Source organism: Diplotaxodon limnothrissa, linkage group LG19 (assembly GCF_057381915.1).
Source record: "Diplotaxodon limnothrissa isolate DT_005_m linkage group LG19, D_limnothrissa_male_GT1.1, whole genome shotgun sequence".
Classification (NCBI taxonomy): domain Eukaryota; kingdom Metazoa; phylum Chordata; class Actinopteri; order Cichliformes; family Cichlidae; genus Diplotaxodon; species Diplotaxodon limnothrissa.
This window is the reverse complement of record NC_140614.1, coordinates 29465994-29482055: the sequence shown is the minus strand read 5'-3', so window position 1 is coordinate 29482055 and position 16062 is coordinate 29465994. Positions and strand designations below refer to the sequence as shown.

The 16062-nt window shown below is 38.3% G+C and overlaps 1 long non-coding RNA gene across 1 annotated transcript; it reads left to right on the top strand.

The window, feature by feature from the left end:
- Positions 1-8396: 8396 nt before the first annotated feature.
- On the top strand, positions 8397-10561 carry LOC146612450 (uncharacterized). Its single transcript, XR_014907126.1, has 4 exons — positions 8397-8440; positions 8906-8984; positions 9363-9458; positions 10221-10561. It is a non-coding gene; the product is annotated as an uncharacterized LOC146612450 (long non-coding RNA).
- Positions 10562-16062: the final 5501 nt, after the last annotated feature.

Sequence of the window (16062 nt, the reverse complement as noted above, 5' to 3'; positions counted from 1 at the left end):
AGGAAAGACTCATAAACAGGAGACATTGACGGAACAAAAACTAGAATAAAACTCAACTAAACCCTAACTACATAATAACACAAGAAATTAATATTATCACAAACTTAGCATAAGAAAATCAAGTTACTACTAGTAAAATGAGACAGTATCTGCAGCCCACTCAGGGAGCCGGGGAAGTCCAGATCCTGCAGGATGCCGTCACAAGGTTTGCTGTTTCTCCTAGTGTAGTCTCAGGACTAGGAAATGCCATTAGATGGACAGTTATACAAGGAGCCATAGGAGGCTCCTGCTGTTTTGTGCAAGGAGGAACAAGAGGAGGACTGCAAATAACCTCCACCAAGCTACTGACGTGTATGTTTATGACAAAACTGTCAAAAACACACTTCATGATGGTGGCATGAGGTCCTTTATCCTTTAGATGGACATTTGCTCACAGCCCAGCACCAATGATCAGATATTCACTTCATTGTTTGGAGCAGTTTATTTACCGATAGCTACCAAGGAACGAAGAGCAGAAAAAGAAAAAGCAGAAGAAGATAAGGAAGAAAGAATTTACAGTTTAGACTGAAGTGCTAAAGTCTAAAATGTGATTCAAGTAGAATTAATATTATTTTCTGAAAACCTCTGGCTCAGGCAAAAGAGAACATGAGCCACTGAAAGACACATCTGCTGAGCATCACTTTCAGAAAGTAATCTAGTCACATTATCTGGCAGCATTAGCGCCTAACTTGTTGTGTTAAATGAGATGATTACATAAAAGCCGACATTCATGAAGTTAGCTGAAGTGGGGTACAATTTCCTGTACTAGAGATTGCTGTGCTTCATAATTATTTTGTATTAAAGTGTATATTGAATCAAATGTACCAACAAATGACTGATTTGCTTAGTGAACGGATGAGTGGAGCTTTCGAACCTTTGTGCTATTCAAACATGTCACACAGGCATGACAATGTGAATGTGAGCCAGCACGAACTATACTTGGCAGCGATACCTAATGTCATCATTTTCACATGTGCTTTTGCAGTTGATATGTCAAAATCTTCTAGGACAAAAGGATTATTTTAATAGACAACATGTCCTGTTACCAAACAATCTCTTGATTAATCAAGAAAATAAACAACAAATGAATAAACAATGAAAATAATTGTTACCGGCAGTTTTGACTCGTGAAAGTGACGCAAATTCAGGCCTCTGATGCATCTGAGCTCAAAGATACGCTGTAATTTGTAATCTTGTTAGATCGAATGACAAGAAGAAAAATCCTGACACATCTGGTGTGCGGGGAAAAAAGTTCGACTATGGCTTCATATTTTATTGCATGATGACAGGGCTGTCTTTAATCACTTTTATTTTCAAGTCTTAGGTGACAGTCCAAGACATTCCTTGCATTAAGGACACTTTTTCAACCACATGTGATCTAGAAGCCCAAAAACTGAGTAGCTTAACTGAAAAGCTGCATAAATGATTTATTACAGATCATGCAAAACAGGAAAATTTTCTTTTTCTCTGTGATAATGTCAAGAGTCTCTTGAGTTATCTGAAACACATGATTACAACAACAACTTCATCCCCATTAAATCCCTAACAGTTTGAAGTAAAGGCTTCAACTTTCGGGTACCATAAAAGACATAAAATGATGTTCTTTCCATTTCCAGTGCTCGCTAATGGCAGGGGATACAGCTGGGAGAGAAACTCGAGCTTCACAGTTGTCATCCAGTTGATTAAGCAGAGTTTCTGTGTCTAACTGATCTGAGGGGCCCGGGCAGGGCCATGCTGACTTCAGCTAGAGTCCAAACCAGCAGCTTCACTGATCTCAGGCCAAGCTTTACTTCAAGCTGTGGCCCAATTTAACACAGCATGCTTCGCATATAGCAGACAGACGACAGTGAGATAATGAAGGAGCTAAGAAATAATGAGAGATAGAGGTGACGCAGACACACTGACGAGTGCAGTGTAACTTGAGTGTGTTGTTAATACTAAGTATGAGAGTCTCCTCTGTAATGGACGAGCAGTTTCTGTCATTTACCTTAGAAATTTCTCAGCATAAACCAATGGATATTCAATCCCAATTGTAATGATGGTCATGGCTAAAGCAGCAGAAAAACAGCAAGTTTAATCTCTTTATAGGACACTTTTAATTATTTTAAATTTGTTTCAGTATCATCTGTAAAAGGTGGGATTGTGGGTCACACTTTTACAAATAAAGCAGGTAAGAAAGGTTAAGACTTTTAGACTTTTCTACTGCGATTAACGTTTGGTTTTCATCACATTCTTATCAAATCTTTCCAAACCATGACCACAAGAGATTCTTTTTGTTGTTGTTGTTGTTTTCAGTAAAATACATCAAAAGTCATTTTTAAAACGTGGGATGTGGGACAGAGTGCATCACTGCTTTGCTTTACTTGCAAACTTTTTTTTTTGTCATTAAAATAAAATATAGAAATTTACCCACTGGGTATTTTTTCTTTCTCTTAGTTCCTCCCGAGACACCTCCTGTTTACCAGACTCAAAAATGGATGGTGCATTTCATGGTCAGGAGGACCCCCATTGCTATTCAGAGCTAGCATCTGGTGTAATTGCCATAATTAAAAACAGGTCAAATAAGCCTGCTGACTTGTTAGTGCCACTGCAATTTGCAACAAACAACTCCATTATAGGATATCGATTGGAAGCCATGCAGGAGCGTCACAGCTTCTCTGGGGTTCCTTTTAACCACACCAGCGGGGCTCTGGCTGTGCAACACGAGGCAAAAATCTTTTCTACTTCGGAGAGGGGAAACTTTAATGCATACAAACTTATCAAAAGAATAAAGGATCTGTGTTATGAAAGATTAGTGTAAAACAAGCTATGTGGCATGTAGGATGGTTGTAAATAAAGATAAGTCATAGTGTAACTGCAACCTTACATTTGTCAGATACAGTTTGTACTAAAACCCAAATTCCAAAAAAAGCTGGGATGCTGTGTAAAATTTGCATAAAATGTTTAAAATATAAAAAAAAAAATTTTCATTTCATGATCTATCAAACATTTTCATTTGGTGAAAGGTTTGGAATGCAGACATGGCCAGGTCAGTACACAGTCTCTTCTGCTGTTGTAATGGGTCCAGCATGTGGTTTCGTATTGTCTTGCTGAAATGTGGAAGGCCTTCCCTGCATAGTCTGGCTGGAAGCATATGTTGGTCTAAAATCTGTATATACGGTGGCCCCTAGAGACAAAGCATGTATAAACTCCAAAACACTTACAAATTCCAAAGAGCACGCACAAACTCCTCAACACATACAAAATCCAAAACACATGCAAACTCCAAAACACATGCAAAATCCAAAACACGTACAAAATCCAAGACACGTACAAGCTCCAAAACACATACAAAATCCAAAACACGTACAAAATCCAAAACACGTGCAAAATCCAAAACACGCGCAAACTCCAAAACACGTGCAAACTCCAAAACACGTACAAAATTCAAAACACGTACAAAATTCAAAACACGTACAAAATCCAAAACACATGCAAAATCCAAAACACGTACAAAATCCAAAACACGTGCAAAATCCAAAACACGTACAAAATTCAAAACACGTGCAAACTCCAAAACACGTGCAAAATCCAAAACACGTACAAAATTCAAAACACGTGCAAACTCCAAAACACATACAAAATCCAAAACACGTGCAAAATCCAAAACACGTACAAAATTCAAAACACATGCAAACTCCAAAACACATACAAAATCCAAAACACATGCAAAATCCAAAACACGTGCAAAATCCAAAACACGTACAAAATTCAAAACACGTGCAAACTCCAAAACACGTGCAAAATACAAAACACGTACAAAATTCAAAACACATGCAAAATACAAAACACGTACAAAATCCAAAACACGTACAAAATCCAAAACACATGCAAAATCCAAAACACGTACAAAATACAAAACACGTACAAAATCCAAAACCCGTACAAAATCCAAAACACATGCAAAATCCAAAACACGTACAAAATCCAAAACACGTGCAAAATCCAAAACACGTACAAAATTCAAAACACATGCAAACTCCAAATCACAACGGAAGTGCTCCAGGACGCTAGGGGCAGTGTTGAGCTCGATTTGTAAAATAAACGGCAAGTTTGTTGCAAACACATGGGCTCTAGTCTCCGTTGCGCTTCCCAGGTTGCCTAGCAACTATGATACTAACAGCTGGAAACGTGTCATACAACTTTTTTTGACAGAAATGAAGGAGAACATATTTTTTTTCATTTGTTTGTTTGTTTCTACAAGAGCTTTGTGTGATTTGATAAGTATCTGAGGCTGAGACCACAGGACAGTAAAACATGATTTTTGGGCTTCATTTCTGTACTGAACAGTCATTTAAGATTAGCTAGTAAATAACAATTAGCTAATGTTGTTCATGAGACTAAAGTCATATCACTTTGGTAATGTAAATATAATATGGCCAATATTATGGTTATTATATTAGTCATTATTAGGTATTACAGCAGTGAACATGAACTCTTTGTCAAATACTGAGCTTCAGTACAGATTCAAGTTGCAGTTATTTACATGTCTTACCACCTTAAATCTTCACTCAAAGACAAGTATATAGGAATGACTGCCAAATTTATTTGCCACTGAAGCCGAAGGATGGCATCTGAATAAAACCTCTCTTGACATGCCTAGATGACATTAAAGCTTGGTTGGCTCTAAACTTTTTAAATTTGAATGAAAAGAAAACAGATTTGTTGGTGTTTGGACCCAGTGGCCCCTGTGAGTCCTCTTCTTTTCATTTGGAACCCCTGGAGGTTTATTTTAAACCTGTTGTTACTGCCCTTGGTTTTAAGTTGGACCAGTCCATTTTTATCATTTAAGGCGACTGGCAAGAGTGAAATCGTTTCTTTCTAGGCAGCACTTTGAAACCGTGATCCATGCTTTTATTTCTTCCCCTGTGGACTACTGTAACGCACTTTATGTGGGGGTCAGTCAGTTGTTACTCTGACATCTGCAGCTGGTTCAAAATGTATATTGACAGTGCATATATAGGTGTATCATATATAAGAGACAAATGTTGTTCCTTCAGTATGTTGGCATTACTAAATTTGGCTCAAATGCTTACATACATGTGTAAAAAGAAAATGTACAAGCTGTGAGCTGTTTCAAATCAAATCACTTTTATTGTCACATCACATGTGCAGGTACATTGGTACAGCACATGTGAGTGAAATTCTTGTGTGCGAGCTTCACAAGCAACAGAGTTGTGCAAAATACAATAATGTAAACAAGCAAAATACAAGAATGGCTACATCTGAAACTAATAAATATATGTACAATATATAATAGTATATATATGTTTCTGATAAAATGAAGAGTAGACTGATGTATTAAATATTCCTTTATTGGGTGAGAAAATCAGACCATGTCATAACTGCTTTAAGTCATACAGAATAGATATCAGAGCTTTAAACAGGCTGACGTCTGCTAAATGGGTCAAACTGGGCAGAAAGTCTACAAACACATAACATCCTTATAGAATATGATGTAACACTATAGATCAACTTACCTCAGAATATATAAAGCATATAAACAATTACAGCAATATGATGCAACAAACACAGCAGTGCTACTGATCCAAAATACTCAAAGCTTCATAGAACTGAAACAAACATTTATTTTTAGTTCCATTCTGCTGCTGATACATACTTTAGGTTTCTGAACATTAAACTTGTTGCTGCCTTTCATAGTGTGTAACTTGAAGGCCCTGAGTACTCTGAGTACTTTCTCCCACACTGGAAACACTGGAATGATAAAATTATTTGAACATTACCTAATAAGACTGATTCAGGACAGACAATTAGTTATTTTAAACTTTTCTAGCAGTCCTTCACAAACAGGGAACAGTCTGTCTATTCTCTCCATCTGTCAGCTGCTGCTGGCTCTTCCTCCTCCTCTTCCTCACATACTGCTGAGATTGTCCTGGTGGATCATCAGGGGTGCAAAGCCTCACAGATGATGTAATGCAGTGGGTCCCTCAGTCTGTCCTCACTCTGGACACTTGCAGGTGTCACACATAGAAATCAAATGTGTGATAAGCTGCAGGATTCAAACACAAGTGTGACTTATAAATACATGTTCATACTTTTATTACACAATCAGAGAGAAAGAAACAGAGAGAGTGCAGGACAGACAGACAGGTGACAGTCTCAGGTGTACACACTGCTACAAAACAGCACCAGAGAAGGAGGATTTAGTGTTTGTGTCATTACGAGTGTAAACAAGAAGAGTTCCCAGATGGTACAGTGGACACATGTGTGACTCCGGTGATTAAAGCATCTTTCTTTCAGCTTAAGGAGTGAACCGTCAGCTGACTGACATGACTGACTTTAATTACGCATAAAATCATCACATTCTCTGTAAGATTAAAGTCAGCTATTGAACGGCGAATATTTTGAAGTGAAGGCTTTAAAACCAAGTTAGTACAAACGTCACTAATGTCACATAACTTTCCCGACATGTTGCCAACATTAATGTTTTAATGTTCTTCATTATAAAAACATTTGCGCATAAATAAGTGACATAATATTCAGTACTTACTTCTGGAAGTTTACTCTTCGCCCGCTCCGCTTCCGCCGTTTTTTTTCGGCAAAATTATCCAAACCACCGCCGCGCTATGAAGTCTGGGATATGTTGGGCCATGAAGGCTACACAGACCCATCCTTAAAATTCAGGGAAATTAAGGACGCATTTGAGGGCCGCATTTCGAGCAGCCTTTGAATTGGGACAGTCTTTGTCGTGTCGCTGTGACATAATCGGCCTTAAAATGCGGCCTTTAAGGCTGCAGACCCCAAATCCGGTCATTGGTACTTCCTGGCTTGTGTAGTTACTAGGTAACAAAAGCTCAACACTGCCCCTAGCGTCCTGGAGCACTTCCGTTGTGTTTTGGATTTTGCATGTGTTTTGGAGTTTGCGCGTGTTTTGGGGTTTGCACGTGTTTTGGATTTTGCACGTGTTTTGTATTTTGCACGTGTTTTGTATTTTGTACGTGTTTTGTATTTTGCATGTGTTTTGTATTTTGCACGTGTTTTGTATTTTGCATGTGTTTTGTATTTTGCATGTGTTTTGGAGTTTGCACGTGTTTTGGAGTTTGCATGTGTTTTGGATTTTGCACGCGTTTTGTATTTTGTACGTGTTTTGTATTTTGCACGTGTTTTGTATTTTGTACGTGTTTTGTATTTTGCATGTGTTTTGTATTTTGTACGTGTTTTGTCTTTTGCATGTGTTTTTTATTTTGTAAGTGTTTTGGAGCTTGCATGTGTTTTGTATTTTGTACGTGTTTTGTATTTTGTATGTGTTTTGTATTTTGTACGTGTTTTGGAGTTTGCATGTGTTTTGTATTTTGTACGTGTTTTGGAGTTTGCACGTGTTTTGGATTTTGTAAGTGCTTTGGAGTTTGCACGTGTTTTGTATTTTGCACGTGTTTTGTATATTGTACGTGTTTTGTATTTTGTACGTGTTTTGTCTTTTGCATGTGTTTTTTATTTTGTAAGTGTTTTGGAGCTTGCATGTGTTTTGGATTTTGCACGTGTTTTGGATTTTGTAAGTGTTTTGGAGTTTGTACGTGCTTTGTCTCTAGGGGCCACCGTAGTATATACCTCTTCAGCACTGATGGTATGGGGGTGCATTAGTGCCAGTTTCATAGGCACTAATGCACCCCCATACCATGAGACATGCTGGCTTTTTAACTGATCTTTAATGCAGGGTCCATATTTTTGAAAAACAGTTACAAATTTCAGATCATTGACCACAGAATAGGCAGCACGGTGGCACGGTGGATAGCATTGTTGCCGCACAGCAAGAAGGTCCTGAGTTCAATTCCAACACCAGGCCGGGGTCTTTCTGTGTGGAGTTTGCATGTTCTCCCCATGTTTGCGTGGGTTCCCTCCGGGTACTCCGGCTTCCTCCCACCGTCCAAAGACATGCAGCTTGTGGGGATAGGTTAATTGGAAAATCCAAATTGTCACTGGGTGTGAATGTGAGTGCGAATGGTTGTCTGTCCCTATGTGTTAGCCCTGCGACAGACTGGCGACCTGTCCAGGGTGTACCCTGCCTCTCGCCCTATGACAGCTGCACTGTAAACCCCAACAGTCTACCTGACTTATAAAGTTTGTGGATATAACAATTAAAATTCCTCACAAAGTTGAAACAACTTAAAACTTTTCTGTTCGGTTAACGATTCAAACAGTTATAATTGTACATGGCTTAGAAGTTAAGAGTAAATACTGCTTTCTTAATTATGATTTTTGAGTAAATGTTTTTTTCCGAGCTCCGCATGTGGACGTCATGACGTCATGACGTCTTCTCTCTAACCTGAACGACGTTGACAGAAAATTCTGTTCAATATGGCTGCCCTTCTCGAGCGACTGGAGAACACATTTGGAGAAACTTGTAAGTAAAACGGAAGCTTCGTTATGTTTATTTTTTCCGTAAAAAAGCAAGTATATTAATATGTTGCAGCCAATAACTTGTTTTCGAATGCGCTGTTGTGTTAAAAAGCACAGACCCAGGTGGTGAATAGTTGTTCGCGGTTGTTCGCGCTCTTTTTCAAACATAGATTATGTCGTCAGTTTTACAGTTTTAACCGATTAAAACACAGTTTTACGAAGAATCACACATAAAGAAAGGGTCTTAGTGATATTTTAACGACCCCTTGCCAACGCAAGAAAGTTGGCGTTTTTACAACAGCAGCCTCATTGTTCGGCAGGTTTTTGTTTGTTTTTCTTCTCATTAGCATCATTCAAAAGTGACTTAGCTAGCAGTGGCAACTTCTATCTAAAACAATTGAAATATAGCAAGGTGTTGTATATTTAGTGTGCTGATAAGGTTTTCAATATTTTTATTTTTTCTTCCAAGGCTGAAGGCCAAAGACAAAAAGACAGAAGAAAAAAAAATTCAGACTGCAATTAATTTCAGGTGGAGACAGTAAACACAGGTGAGTTGAAAGATCTATTGAAGAAACCATTCATTAAGTCCCTTAAGGTGAAGATTTCATATATTGATAATGATAAAATTAACACAAATTAAAGGTTTCACTGATAAACACACAATTTTTCCTTGCTTTGAACCCCATGTTCTATATAGATCACAGCTCTGATCTGGAGAACACTATTTTAAAATACTGTGTAGGGTTTTTGTCAAATGATTAAGAAACATACTCTCTGTCACAAGAGACAGAAAGGTTGTATCTTAAAAGAAAAGTCTCCAAAATTTAGTGGAGTCTGATGTCATGCAGTTTCATAAACATGTATTCTCCCCAAAGAATGACACCTGAAAACTTTGCGTTAAATGAACTTTTCTTTTCCCTTTTTAGGAGGCGCCTGATATCAACGTGAAACGCACTGCAGTACTTCGTGCCCTTCCTGTATACCTGCGGGAGGAGGACCCAGAATTCTTTTAGACATGTAATGTAAGTGTATTTTTGCATTACTTAAATTCTGCCAGTAAGATAAAATGCTATGGATTTTTTTAAATACAATTTAATACCCTAGCAGCTACCAAATTGTACAAACAAAATACCCTCTCTGTAGAAAACCCACACACACACAGGTCAGGAGCAGGGCACAGGCGTATCACAGCACTATGGCTATGCTGCAGGTGGCCCAAAAACCAGGCTGAAGTCAAGATTTAGTTTCTTTTTGAGATAAAGTCATGAAATAAAAAATTACTTTTTTTTTTAGAAAAATAATAAAAATACAAATTATGTAATGCAAGAAGCTAACACGTTAATGTACATTTTTCAAAAAAAGTAGAGTACCCTAACTCGTTACAAAGTAACCCACTACACTGCTGAATGTTTTGCTAGATTACAGGTCATGCTTGTCACATTCTCTCAAACCAACCTTACTTATTTAATTGGGGCGATCGTGGCTCAAGAGTTGGGAGTTTGCCTTGTAATCAGAAGGTTGCCGGTTCGAGCCCTGGCTCCGACAGTCTCGGTCGTTGTGTCCTTGGGCAAGACACTTCACCCGTTGCCTACTGGTGGTGGTCAGAGGGCCCGCTGGTGCCAGTGTCCGGCAGCCTCGCCTCTGTCAGTGCGCCCCAGGGTGGCTGTGGCTACAATGTAGCTGCCATCACCAGTGTGTGAATGGGTGTGAATGTCTGGATGACTGAATGTGTAAAGCGCTATACAAATACAGGCCATTTACCATTGATACTGTGTCTATTCCAGGCGGACGCATTGGATGAGTCGACCCTCATTGACACTCCAGTTGCCCTTCTCACAGTGGTTACCGACGGCGCTTCCCAGTCCAGTCCATTTTACTTCCTCAAGCATGGCTGTTTTGGTGAAAGGCGACTAGGTGATGCGTGATATTCCCAGATTTGCAAATGCATTTGCTTTATTGTTTGGCTTGATCTATGCTCTGCATTTAGACTACCCCAGGAAGCTGGTTCACACATTTGCCTTAGTCCAAAATATCTTCATGGGGCTTGATGACGGCAAACCCCTGAAACCCCTGCCTACATGCTCTTAAGGAATATAAGGCAATGTTTGTTAGGACACGCACTCTGTTACTGAGCACTTTGCTTGAAGCACTTTAAGCACTTTAAGTTTACTACAGGCTTTGGGTGGATTTAACTCCATCAGTTTACCTAATTTTCCTATACTTGACTGCCTTATCTGGTTATTTGGAAGCTGATCATCTTTGTACCCATTTTAAAAAATTGTTTTTCATTTCTATTTAAAAAAAAGTGATTAGTATTTGACTTTTTGTTTTGCATTTTTGTGTATTTTGAGAAAGATGCAATTAGGACTGATGTCGTCCTTTGTGAGTTTATAAAAAGATAAATGTTCTACACAGAATTTATAATGCTCACTTTATGGTGCCGATGTCCATGTTAGTTGTTTTATAAAAACATTTGTGATGTTTTTAAATTTTCATGAAAAAATATTAAATAAACAAAATGTAAAGTAACTGAATTTCCGTACTTTTTTTTTTTTTAGTAGTCTACACTCACAACATAAATATCTTTTAATTAATAATCAGATAATTTGAGTTTAGGTTGTAATATAATTGCATTGTGTTGCATCAAAATAATAAACTACAAGAAACACAAAAATATTGAAATTAAAGTATACAGTCTTTGAGTAAAGCTCAATTAATAAAATATAAAATATAATTTAAAATTTTTAGGTTAACAATAAATACAAATTTTGAGTACCCCATACTTAGAAGATATGAGTTTTTGTACTTAAATCTTTTGAGGTAATCAGTTTCCACAAAAGTTTTAAGTTCAGTCAACTTGTTCGGGTTTACAGTGTGGGATAGGCTCCAGCGCCCCCCGCGACCCTGAAAAGGATAAGCGGAAGCGAATGGATGGATGGATGACCACAGAATAGTTTCCCACTTTTCTCACATTGACATGTGGTTTCTTCTTTGCTTCATAGAGCTTTAACGTGCTTTACAGTTATGGTTGTTTTCATAGATAGCAAAAGTCTGAAGATCTGCATGACTGTTTAATGCATTGCTTCTTCAGAAATTTTCTCTGTTGATGTTATTCACTGCAGATGACGTGATATTTAAAGTCTTCAAGTTTTTGTTGAGAAACATCATTCTGAAACTCTCTATGATGCTCTTTTCATACCCACTCACGTTTCTGTTGCCATTTAACGTAAATTGTTGCAAAGGGTTCTTCCAAGTGTTTCTTTTTAGTAACACTTACTTTGCCAGCCTTTTTATGCCCCCTCCCAACATTTTTGAGACTTGTTGCGTTCGTAAAATTCAAAATGAGCTGATATTTTTTATTAAATTGTAAATGTCTCAGTTTAAACATTTGTTTTCCATGTAATGACTTGTTATGATTTGGTGCAAATCAAAAGACTCAAGACGCAAAAGAACATAAGAATTCATAAATCAGCCATCACCATCAGTGTTACAACGTAATCTTGATTATCCACAGCTTTAACAAAAAGGTACAGAAAAGGTGACTGTGACCTTATTTCACATTTCACTGAGTACTGAACTACAGACAGTGATCTTGGTTAGTGAATTTTCAAACAGCGGTGCCACTTACATAATGTACGCAAGGTAACCACATGCTTCTTGTCTCCAATTTCTTCTTTTATCAGTGTCATCTTCTGGCAGACACGAGAGTACATATGATGAATTTGAAACACATTATTACATTACAGATTATTCAGATTTTTTTTGTATTGAGGGTAATTCATTCATTTAGGTAATTCGTTAATGAAGAAGCAGCAGAGGAGCGGGTATACTGTATGAGCGTGCTGCCTATTGAACACACTGAATAATTCTCTCTCCGACTGGCAGCAAAGGCTAGTGTAAAAACATAAAAAATCTGGTTACTGACAATGTCTACTTGTCATGAGAAAGACTGGTTGGACTGAGCCATGCCTCAATTACAATAACTTTCATAAAACCTTAGAAGAAGAATTATAATGATGCGCAGGCTCCAAAAACATTTCTAAAGACCCAAGTGTTTATTACTCCATGATAAGATAAATTTGTCTCCCTTCAAGAGAACCGTGTGAAACACAAACAAAGGTGAAAGAAATCCTAAGATAAAAACACAGTTTGCAAAGTACCAGCTGGACCTTCCACAGTACTAGTGGGACAATTGTCATGGCCCCTGGTGTTCCGGTTCTTCGGTGACAGCTCACCTTTTCTATTTATTCCCTGCTCTTCTTGCTCCATCTTTCTCTACTTCTCTCCCTCGGTGAGCATGTGCGCTTTGTGCTCCGTATTTCCAGAGGCGAGGCTATTCCTGGTTTCCGCACACACGCACTGATTACTCACCCACTGCAATAAGAAGCCGGTCCTTCCGCTCATTCACTGCCAAATCGTTCCACCATTTATTATTATTACTATATTACTATTCAGGCTCCCTAGTGTTTTGACTCACAGTTAACTCCCTGTGCCCTGTTCCTCATACCTACCTGTGGACCTATGCTCTCCTCCTCTGTGCAGACTCTGCTCATGTGCCAGTATCAAATCTGTAACACTCTGATAGGTAATTCAGGAAATTACCTCGCTGCCCTCTGGCTCTCCACTCCGAACCTCTTGCTTCCCCCACTTCCCCTTCTTTGCAGACTTTTTTAGGTCTGTGACAAAATATTGTGTTTGTAGGAAAACAAGAAACTATTAGCAAACACTAATACCTTCACAGACCTTCACAGACATATTAGCAAACACTGAATTGTCTTTGAAACAATAAAGATTGATGGAGGGGGGGGGATCAAACTGCTTTGCTACCCCAGGGCCTGAACGCCTTGCAGTGTGCAGGATAAATGAAGTTTCCCCTCCCTGCAGTGTGTGTCATTACTCAGAGTGTTAGATAGATATGAACACAACTACTTGTGTCCTGACTTAGATGAAGATGAGACCACAATTCATGAGTAATCAGTTATTGCAAAAAACTCTAAAACCTATTCCTGTAATTGAATGTATCCCCATACCACAAATAATAATAATAATAAAAAATCTCTACATGCGGCTTTACTATCCTCCGATCCTTGACTCGGATGAGCAATGACTTCTATAAACGGGCGTAATGGATAAACATAAAACTTGACTGGCCGGGGGAGGATAGCCACCGGAAGGGAATATGTCCACGATGACAAAATGTGGAGGTGATAAAAAGCAATAATATCCATATGTTTAGAGAAGAGCTGTGTGTTTATCATCAGTGTCGTAATGCGTCACAAAACGGCCACTAACATTTTCAACATAAAATGTGTGCCGTACGGAGCCCCGCAGGGGACATGGGAGAAAAAAAATTAAGACGCAAAAGTCAGACTTAATTTTTTTTTCTCCCATGTCCCCTGCGAGGCTCCGTAGTGCCGCATTAATATGCCAACCAAAAGATAATAAAAATCACTAGAAAAGAAACAAAAAAAAATAATCATAGTAATAATAATTCGGGGGCTATGTGATCCTAATGTCTCAAGGAAGGGAACAAATAGGATTTATTAGCAGTCCTAAAAGTGGAGACAAAAAATGTGACTTAATGACTGAAAACAAAGTGAAAGGGAAAAAAATCTGCTTACAATTAGGCCACTGTTGTTAAAATTAACAGGGAATTTATATGCGTGCAACATCAACAACAGAGCCGGCTGTGATAGACTGCTGATTACTGGAAATCTGAAATGAATCTATAATTAACTCATTTTTTATTCTTGCCTCTTTTTAGTCTTCCTACACAGCTGTTTGTCTTTCTTGGAATAGTTTTTTTGTTTTTATAAATTCTCTTGAGGACAGTGAATGAGTGTTTGAGGAAAAACTGTAACCAGCGAGAAACAGCTATCCAAAGTCATCCACATCTTCTTATCGCTGTCATATATCCTACTTTTAACCATTTGTGTTGAATCTGATTTTTTTCTAGCCAATGAACAGAGACATGAGGTGGGATGTGGATGATAATGGTGGAAATGAAATCATGAATGAGTGAGCTTTTCTCTTCTCTTCACTTCACAAACTTCTCACTCGTCACGATTTGGCTTTTGGACAGAGAAGCAGTGTGTGTGTGTGTGTGTGTGTGTGTGTGTGTGTGTGTGTGTGTGTGTGTGTGTGCATACTCCAGCATTCAATGCAAACCTGAGTTTGGCCCAAAATGTGATCATATTCTCTATTATGTAGATTTTGACATCAACAGAGTAGCCATTCATATTTGGTATTGTATGTTTTTCTCATGCTATAGTGGCTTATCTTGTTTGGGGATTAAGGAAGATACTTATATAAAATGCATTCTTATGAAGTTATCCTTTGTTTTATTGTCTTTGAAGTCTGGAAAGTTTGGCATGTTTCCTTTTTATGAGGGTAAAGTGTAGTCAGAGGGTAGAATGAAAATGGAAATAAGTGCAGAAAGTATGGCGTACAAGCTTCCTGTGCAATCTATGTGCAATTTATCAAAGAGTAACATTTTTGTCAAATACAAATGCTCAGAGCACAAGCACAGATTAAAAAAGAGGTTCAATTCTTAGACTTTAATTATCCTGAGTGATGCCTCCTTTCTTTATATTTTACTTGCAAGGAGTCAGAGTTTCAAAGCTGTTGTTAAAAAAAATTCTCAGAAGGTGTCTCAAAGTCTTTGAATATTTGCTGCTTTTTCTCTCATTTTCAGTCCACTCCTTGTACCTGACCATTTTCAGAGGAATGCTTTTTGTTTTTCTTTGTTTTTTTGTTTTGATACTTAATCCACTTCTTAAGCCACACACTGGTCTATGAATGATTAGAGCATAAAAAGGCAAGGGATGGGCTAGTGTCTACATACGACAGACAACTTAGCAAAGAACCGATTTTAAATGGCATCTTTTGGCAATTTGTTTTTGGCAGCCTGTCACAAAAATGCATTATTTGTTCCCACGTCTATAGTGGAATCTTTGATAAAGTGCCAAAGATAAAGTAGTTTGTCCAGCATAAAATAGTGTTTTTGCACCAACAAGGTGATTCCTAAATAACTATTAGCCAAAAGCGGTGGCACACCATGATATATTGTGCCGTTGTGTGGAGTATCTGTTTAAGGAAAGGTCAGGAAACTGGACAAGTAGAGGAGAAAAAGTGGCAAAAATATCAACAGCAGATGACCAGAAAATAAAAGTTGTGTACTTGAGAAATTGGGGGGAAAATACTGAAAAGTCCTGAAAGAGGACTGAGAGATGCATCTGGGGCTACAGTTATTCCATCTACTGTTTGCCAAACCCTCATCACAGAAGGTCTCAGAGGAAGGGTGGCTCTCAAGGAATAATTCTTAATGAAGGGAAACGGGGAGAAAGGCTGAGATAAAATTACACAAGAACTGGACTGAAAATCAGTCAATCTCGTGGAGAGATGAATCCAAAAGTGTTAGTTCAAATCATTGTCAGCGTGTACAGGGGAGGTCAGGAGAGAGATCGGATCTGGAAAACATCTGATTGGCAAGAGCTTCATTTTTCAGCATGACAACAATCCCAAACACTTGCAATACAGTAAAAGCATACCTGGACAGAAAAGCACACGATGGCCTCCCCGGAGCCCTGATCTCAAGATTAAGCTTTTTGGGAACATCCTTACGGA